Source organism: Peromyscus maniculatus, chromosome 18 (assembly GCF_049852395.1).
Source record: "Peromyscus maniculatus bairdii isolate BWxNUB_F1_BW_parent chromosome 18, HU_Pman_BW_mat_3.1, whole genome shotgun sequence".
NCBI classification, from domain to species: Eukaryota; Metazoa; Chordata; class Mammalia; order Rodentia; family Cricetidae; genus Peromyscus; species Peromyscus maniculatus.
In genome coordinates this window covers 3,145,944-3,155,298 of record NC_134869.1, presented here as the reverse complement: position 1 = coordinate 3,155,298, position 9,355 = coordinate 3,145,944, and the positions used below count along the sequence as shown (strand labels likewise).

The following is a 9,355-nucleotide window of genomic DNA, read 5'->3' as shown; positions in this document are numbered from 1 at the left end:
GTAGAGAAGCAACAATCACAGCCTTACCTCTCTATCACTTCTCCTGTGAGGTTGCAGAAATGACACCAAATAGGATCTTGGAGATGTGTGCTTGGATGTGAAAATCCTATGGACCTGAGTGGTGCAGGGGTGCATCATACTGCACACTGCTGGTCGCCTGGGAAACAGAGTGAGGAGAGCTGCTAGAGGTGACTCTAGTCAGGTGTGAAGGATGAACCGCTTAGAAGAGCGTGGGTCCCATCTTTCCTTTAGCAGCTATTTCTCCCACCCCCTAGCTATGGTAAGTGTTGACTGCCAAGCACACACAGTATGGCCATCTCCAACAATTGCTCTCAAATGAAAGAAGCCTCCTCATTCCTTACACCTTAGGAGATACTATCTTCTGGGAAGAGGTATGAAGCCAACAACTGATTATTAGGGGCATACAAAAACCAATCTCATACACCAAGGAAAGACATTGCAATGCTGTTTATGCTCCAGTGCCTCAGGGGATCCAGGTTAGATTTCAAGTGAAATCACGTATTTTTCTAAGGTGACTCTTTGTCTTGTCTTCTCCTTTCCTTCTCATTCCATATAGTTTTCTCTTGAGAGATGGCCCTCAATAAATCACATGCTCAGAAATACTTGTCTTGGCCTTTGCCTTTACAAAATCTGACAGCTGATAAACACTTTCCATAGTGTGGAAGAGTATGTTCCGTTCCCAATGCTGTACTCCTTAGTAAACATATGGCCCCTTCTTACTCATAGTCCCATGACTTGGCCAAACATCATTGCAGAGAGAAGTTAATCATCATCTCATCTTCGGGCTCAGCCAGGTGACAGGTTTGAGCCAATGGTCAGCCACAGAAGGGTCACGTGTGGCATCTGAGCACTGGCTTTAAACATAAACATGAGAGTTTGTTTCGGCTCTCTCATACTTCTAGCATTTTCTGTGAGGCCAGGATATTCCAATTAGGGGCTTTTCCTTCAGTCCAGAAGGAAAAGCTGAACCAAGAAGAACCATGCAATCGACAACACACAAACAGATCTGGGGATGAGAAATATAATATACACATTTAGCATATACACACATAATGAATAAATATACATATATCATGTAATATGCATATATATGCATTTTCTAAATTACTGAGGTTTTGGAGGGTTATTATTACTATAACTAAAAGCTAATACATATGCTCAAGTTGGTTTAAAAGTTTTAACCTATTCCTTTTCTATGAGATGGCTCAGTGGACTGGAGTGTTATGACCTCTAAGGTAGGTATGGCACACTCATTTGACCAGGGAACCTTTGCTAAAGAACCTTTCATGGGACTGATTTTCCATCGTGCAGTGAAGCTCTGTGGTTGCCTGTTCACAGTATTTATGGCATTCACTCATGTCAGAAGACAGGAATAGTTCCTTAGCACAACTTCATAGCATCATCAGTTGTGTTCAGAGAACCAAGCATGGCCCTGATACCTGCATTCTGGGCACAAAGTGAGGAAAATGTCAATTTGTTGATGAGAACAAATTTGCTAACGGAGTGGCCAAGCCACTAGCTCAGACAGCTCGAGGCAGTCAACACTTGACAAGTCAGCAACCCATTCATTCTCCCCAAGCCCAACAGACTCACCAGGTCAGGGCATCAGGGAAATGGCTGTGGGGAAATAAATGGAAAAACACAATGAGAGTAAAAGCCAGCGAGGGAGGAAATGGGCCAGTTCAAACATCCCAGGCCAAGATCACAAGGTAAAAACTTATTTTAAGTTACATTCAAAAGGCCAAATAAATCCTCACGATTTATTTAGCATTCCAGTAGATAAAGAGCAATAAACAGTTGCTTCGAGTATGTTATGGTATCTTCAGGACTGTGCGCTTCGGTCTTTCAAAGCTGGGACCAAAAGCACACAATGTGCTTTGTCCCTGCAAGATTCTACCAGGGCATCGACAGAGAGGCTCCCACTGTCATAACAGGTAAATTCCCTTCAGTCAGCAGGCAAATTAGAAAGGGACTAAGTCCAACATCAGCATTAATTCCAAATAGCTTGTGTTTCCTGCCTCGGGCTTGTGCTTTTCAGTCTCCTCCAAAACAATGTCTGTGCTGTTCCCATGAAGACGTCTTTCACTGAGCTTCTAAAACTCACTTGCAGGATACCCTGACTCACACTTGGAAGTGCCTGTTGCTTCCTCTTCGGCACCACTGCTGCCCAAATGCAGACCTCTCGTCTCATGGGCAGCCTACTGCAGCAGACTCTTGGTCGCCTGTGCTAACTTCCTTGTGAGCTGCCTCCTTTACAGCTCTGGGCATTTACTGTTCGAAGACCACCAGCAAGATCATGCAGCTCCTGGAGAACACCCAAACTCCTAGGCCACAGCTAGAGATTTCCATGAGCAGATCCATGATGCAGTAAGTACTTGGAGTCACAAAGACCCCACCTCAGAATGTCATTTCACCCTAATCTTCTTGGGACAGTGGTTTTACCCCCACTGGCCATAACTGGTCCCAATATAACGAGACAAAGACTTGATGTTGTAGGACTGTGTGTCATCTTATCAGAGTCTATGAGGATGTCCTGATGCCAGGGTTAACACAGTAGACTCTCTATAATATAATATATTTTCCTCTTATATTTTCCCATCATCCCTATCACTTACACAAAACCAGCTTCCTTTGGGATTGAACTACACAGAACACAGAACATAGCTAAAAGTCTTCACAGAATTGTGTGTCTTTTTTCCAGATCAGCTTCTCCGATTGGTGGTGCCTACTTGACTCTGAATTCAGAAATGTCACAGCATGTTTTCAACACCCTGCATCAGTGGGGCCCCATATCAGAGGGAGTGGTAGAAAACAAGGCAGATGTCTCTCCCATCTTATCAAGCACTCACCCACGCACCCCCAGACACATCACCACTGTCAGTACCTGTTTAGAACAGGAGTCTGGAAACTTTCCCGGAAGCTGTATTTGCGTAAGAATGCTTTTACATAATTTAGAGGGATGGTGCCCACTATGAGAGAGATCCTCCCACTGCTCTCTGTAAGTTAGGATATTATGCAACACTAAGAAACAATGAATTCTACCTGTACACAACAACGTGACTTACTGTAAAAACACAAAGAAGCACACAACACGATGTGTTATACAAAGCTAAAACAATGTATGTGCAAAAAAACAAGGTATCATTTCACATCCATTAGAATGGCATGATTCCAAACTGCTTAACAAAAGTACCAACTGTTGGCTAAGGACACACATTGTAGTTTTATTTCTGTGGCAGTGATAAAGTACCCTGACAATGACTGGCTTGCATGGGAAAAGGTTTACTTGGCTTACAATTCCAGATTACAGCCTGTCATTTTGAGGAAGTCAAGGCAGGGACTTGAAGCAATTATTCACATCCTTAGTCAAGAGCAGAGAAAGAATAAACGTTTAGTGTTCAGTCCCCTCTCAACCCTCATATAGTCCAGTATTCCCTACCTAGGGAATAGTGCCACCAGCTGTGGGCTGGGTCTTCTCACATCAATTTACATAATCAAAATAATCCCCATAGACATGCCCACAGGCCAAACTGATCCAGAAATTTCTCATTGAGACTCTCTTCCAGGTGGCTCTACATTATGTGGAGTTGAAAATTAGAATCATCACAATAAAAAAACTATATTTATTATTGATAGGAATTCAAAAATAGCAATCATGTTGGATGAATTTGAAGTTTTCATTGGTTTGAAAGAGTGTATATTTATGGCATACAGACTATAATATATATAACGAAGTGAATATATATAATATATAATGAAATGAATATATATGTATAATAATGAAATGACTAGACATGGCAAATCGGCATACTTATCTCACTTGTTACCTTTTCTGATGTTGAGAACACTTAAGACCTAATCTTCTATCAATTTCCTACATTAACACTGTTGAATGGTCAGTAACTACAAACAACGTGTTATATAATAGATATCCCAACTTCTTTCCTTTTTCTAATTATTTTATCTGTGACTATCCTCTTCCTTGCCACCCCTCCACTTAGCCTTTGAAACATCACTCCACTGTATACATCTAAGAGTTTGACTGTTTTTGATCCCATGCATAAATCACACCATGTGGCATTTGTCCTTTTATACCTTACTTATTTCATTGAACACAATTTTAAGCTTTTCGTTTTTAACATAACTTTAAGATTGTCCCTGTTGTTGCAAATCACACAAATTTCTTCTTTTTCACAGTTGAATAGTATCCCACTGTAAAGATAGATCACATTTTCTTTCACTGTTTACATATGATGGACACTAGGGTTTGCTCGGTGTCTAGGCTATTGTAAATAATGAGATGACCGTGGGAGTTTTTCTAGATTCCCTGTGCTGAGCTTATTTCCCATGGGAGTATACCCTGGAAACAGGGTTGGTGGGTTATATGGCAGGTCTACCATCAATTTGGGGAAAGCTTCCATTTCTATTTCCATTTCATTCCTATTTTCCGTAATGACTTGCAATGGTTAATCTTGCTTGTGAACTTGATTAGAACTGTGATCAACCAAAGAGGTACGTCTCTGGACGGGTCTAGAAGAGTGGTTTCTGGAAGGATTAACTGAAAAGGGAAAGACAATTGCCAAGAGTGGGCAGCACCTACCAGTCGCAGCCCAGATGCGGAGGTCTGATGGCAAAGGCTCTGTGCCTGCCCCGCCACAGTACTTACTGGTCTACACATCTACTCTGTCTGCTGCTATTCCTCTGGTTATTCTGACCAGTGGCCAAACAGAATGTCCCCGGTCTTCCACTCCAGACTGAGGCTGGTAAGGCATTGAGTCTCATGGACTGAGCAGCTACTGAGTCCTTAGCCTCCCCAAGTATTGTGGACTACCCAGCCTGTATCATGTACGCCACTCTAACAAATCTGCTTGTAGTACATATCGTTGCATTGATTCCGCTCCTCTAGAGAATCCTAATACATGACTATAATAGTTTACAAAGTGTCCTCTTTCTCCTACGTCTTTGTCAGCACTTACTGTTCCTGTCCTTTTGATAACCGTCACTGTATCAAGTGCAAGGTGATATCTCAGTGAATTTTTATGAAAATTAGAAATATTGAGCATGTTTTTAATACACCTATTGAACAGTCTTTTGATTTTTTTCTTTCAAGAAATGTTTTTTCAGATCCTTTGCCCATTCTTCACTCATGTTGTTTGCTTTCTTGCTAGCAATATGTCGGTTCCCTGTGTTTTCCACACCAGCGCTTTTCAGTTGGATGAGTTGGGAGCACTCCCACTTTGCAGGTTGTCTCTTGATAATTTTGTTTGCTCTGAGGAAGCATTTTCATTTGATGCCACCCTCTTTGTCCACGCTTTGTCTTCTTGTTTATATCTCTGGGTAGCAAAACATATGTCAATGTCAATATGATGTCACCTTATTTTTTCCAGTGGTCTTACATTTAAGTCTTTAATTTACTTCAAATTGTATCTTGCACATGGTATGAGACAAAGGTCCAAGTTCGCTCCTCTCCGTACAGAAACCCAGTTTTCCTGGAATTGTCCTTTGAAGAAACTCTTCAATGCTAAATCTTATTACATGATTTACTGATCATACATATAATATACTTGAAAATTTTCATTTACTAAAGTTTTCACTCATGTAAATGAATTTTGAAAGCTTTCACTTACTAAGATTTTTATACATGTACATGAATTTTTTTGATGGAAAACTAACTGCAGTTAAGGATGGGCAGACTGCCCTCAAACTAACTACATAGTTAAGGATGACCTGATCCTCCTGTGTTCACCTCCTATATGTTGACCCCCAGTATTATTATAGGCATGTACCACCACACCTGGTTTATGTGGCCCTGGTGATTAAACCTAGGACTTAGCACATGATAATTAAGTACTCTACCAACTGTGCTAAATCCTCAGCCAGACTGACAATTTTTACAGGGACTCTAACCATAATCATCAAAAACTGGTAGCAACCAAGATATTCTTCAATAGCTAAATGTGTAAACAAACTATATTGTTATAGAATGTTAGTTTAAGATGTGTTGCATTCTTTTATGTTGCATTTGTTTAACTCTGTAAAGCTGTGTTACTTTGCCTGACTCAAACACCTGATTGGTCTAATAAAGAGCTGAACAGACAATCACTAGGCAGGAAAAGGATAGGTGGAGCTGGCAGGTAGAGCAAATAAATAGAAGGGGAAATCTAGAAAGAGAAGAGGAGAGGAGGACACCAGGGGCCAGCCACTCAACTAGCCATGGAGTAAGAAAGGAAGAAAGACATATAGAATAAAGAAAAGTAAAAAGCCCAGAGGCACAATGTGGAAGAGAAATGGGTTAATTTAGGTTAGAAAGGCTGGCTAGAAACAAGTCAAGCTAAGGCCAAGCCTTCATAAGGAAGAATAAGTATCCCTGTATTTATTTGGGAGCTAGGTAGCTAGCCCCCAAAGAGTAAAGAAAAACAAAACAAAAAGCCAATTACACTGTACATCTGTGCAATAGGTTATTACTGAACAATTAAAAGGGAATTAACTATCAAAACATACAAAGACATAAGAATTTGCTAAGTGAAGAAACCAGTCAGAAATAACTATACACTATATAATTCCCTTTACTGACATTCTGCAAATGGCAAATCTACAGTCAATAGGCAGATGAACAGTTGTTGGGCACCAGGAAGTGGGAGAGAGTTGACCAGGTGAGGAGCAGGTCTAGGATAGTGAATCTCTTTTATACAACTCTTCAGTGATGAACAAATGGCATGGTGAATTTGTCCAAACCCCAGGACTACCCACATTCAAATCCATACCACAGAATGGGGAGCAGAAAGACTTGAAGAGCAAGAGGATGGGGAGGAGCCCCATGAAACACTGCTAACCAGATATGACATCATAGCTGGGCAATGGTAGGGTGTGCTTTTAATCCCAGCACTCAAAAGGCAGAGATATGCAGATCTCTGTGAGTTCAAGGCCAGTCTGGTCTACAGAGTGAGTTCCAGGACAGATTCCAAAGCTACAGAGAAATCCTGACTTGTAAAAGCAAAACAAAACAAAAACCATATATGACATCATGGTTGTTGCACCCTTGAACACACAATGTCTATGGATACCTGTACAAGACTGGACCATCCAACTTTCCATCATACATAGGGGAAGTGCCCACATAAGGCCCCATCCAATCCTCAGGAACTGTTGACTACTGACTATTAACTGTAGGAGAAGAGTGTCATTTTCTTTAATGGTGTATCTATTGGGGAACTAGAAAGAAAGAGAATCTCAGAGAAAGGAAGAAGAACAACAGAGAGTAATATAGTTACAAAGTATCATATACACAATACATACTCTCTTAAATAATATATAAACCATTTGAAAAAAGAAAAACAAAAAATAACAAACACATACTCATATATGATCAATACAAAACACAAAACAAAATAAACAACAAAAAAACTGACCATACAAATTCTTAGCACACAGAGTAAATGTTAAAATATATGAAGTTTTAAATAATTAATTTAGAAGACTGGAATGTAATGCAAAATGTGACATAATTGAAATGTATTACAAGTATATGGAATAATCTCATTTAAGGGAACAGGAAAGTAAGAGTTGACCAAATAGCTTAGGAGATGAGTGGAATCTACACTACTCAAGGAAAGGGGAGATACATATGAGCACATACTCTCATTGACAAAAATAGTTTCCCATGGGGAGACAAGTTAATAATTCTGAAACCAAAAGATACACAATGTGGTTGGCTGTAGGAGAAGAAAATGAGAATGATGGAGGTAAAGTAAATCAATCAATTGAAGAAAGAGTGGGAAGATTTGCAGGAACCATCCTCTGAAAATCATACTCTATGAACTAATAAATGAGATAAATCCAACCTGTGACCTGAGATTTACAATCCAAGGTAATGTGCCTCCACCCCATCCCATAATGTCAAAGCATACCATGGTATTGGACCCACATGTCTACTATGTCTCCTGGGATTCCTCCTTTTGAAGGAACCACCTATGAAATCACAGTGTTCCACATTTAATTCCTGCACTGAAGCCTGAAAGTGTTGTTCACATGGTACAGGGAATGAGCCAGTACTTTATGAATATGTGAATAGCTTTTTCAGCCTGTCTTAAACCTCTCCATTTTCATTTTCTTATACATTTTGTACTCATGAGACTTGCAGCAAGAAGGATGGGAAAAAGGAAACTAATGACTTTCAAATCTAGTGTAGAAATTTGACTAAGAATATGAATTTTGGGGTCTTAATCTTTACTTAAAATATGATAATTAAGATAATTTACAAATAGTTTACAGAACAGTGCCTCTTCCATAATCATGGTTGCTTTTCCTTGAACCCCATACTTTTAGACACTGAAAAAAGTGATGATTCCCTATAGAGAAAGGGGAATAAATTCTAGGCTGAAATGGTGGCCTGCCCTGCAGGTTTCACTGATTTGGTGTCTGTCTTCTCATTATTGTAGGTGTATTAGTCACAGTTCTCTAGAGTAGCAGAACTTATAGAATGAATCTCATATATATATATGGGAGATTTATTAGAATGACTTATAGGCTGTGGTCCAGCTAATCCAATAAAGGCTGCCCATGAATGGAAGGTTCAAGAATCCAGTAATTGTAAAGTCCACGAAGCTAGATGTCTCAGCTGGTCTTCAGTATACCAGTGTCCTGAAAAAGCAGTCTCTAATGCTAGTGAATGAATGGACTTGCTAGCTAGCAGGGGTAGCAAGGAATCAGGAGAGAGAGAGAGAGAGAGAGAGAGAGAGAGAGAGAGAGAGAGAGAGAGAGAGAGAGAGATCTTCCTTCTTCCATGTCCTTTATATATATACTTCCAGCAGATGTGGCCCAGATTAGAGGTGCATCTTCCCATCTCAAAAGATCTGGATTAGCAATGTGTCTTTCCACCTCAAAAATCCAGATTAGGAGTGAACAGTTCCCACTTCAAATAATCCAATTAAGCAAAAAAAAAAAAAATCCCTCAAAGGTGTGCCCTACCATTTTTAGGTTTTAATTAATTTCAGATGTAGTCAAGTTGACAACCAAGAATAGCCATTGAAGAAGGTATAGGCTGTTTTCCATGGGGGCGGGGGTGATTTAAATAGATATGTGCATGTTTTGTGAATAAGAAGGTGAGATTGCCTACCAACTGTGACCTGGGCACACTCCTAGTCTTGCTCTGTACCCCAGTTTCCCCATCTCTTCAACGTAATCCTAGTTTATACGTAATACTTCATGAGGCAAGCCAATCAAGAAATTAAAATTAAAACTGATCTTTGCATTTTCAGTGTTTGTGAATGAAGATCTGTGCAGTTTGTTGAGTTTGGCTGAGGTCAGTAGTGAGAACTCATGTATTTCTTTGTGC

At 40.0% G+C, this 9,355-nt stretch overlaps 1 long non-coding RNA gene across 1 annotated transcript; it reads right to left on the bottom strand.

The window, feature by feature from the left end:
- Nucleotides 1–453: 453 nt before the first annotated feature.
- LOC121823772 (uncharacterized) lies at nucleotides 454–7,335 on the bottom strand. Its single transcript, XR_013045708.1, has 3 exons — nucleotides 7,086–7,335; nucleotides 4,998–5,354; nucleotides 454–1,027 (listed from the first exon to the last, which is right to left on the bottom strand). It is a non-coding gene; the product is annotated as an uncharacterized LOC121823772 (long non-coding RNA).
- Between the last annotated feature and the right edge of the window lie 2,020 nt (nucleotides 7,336–9,355).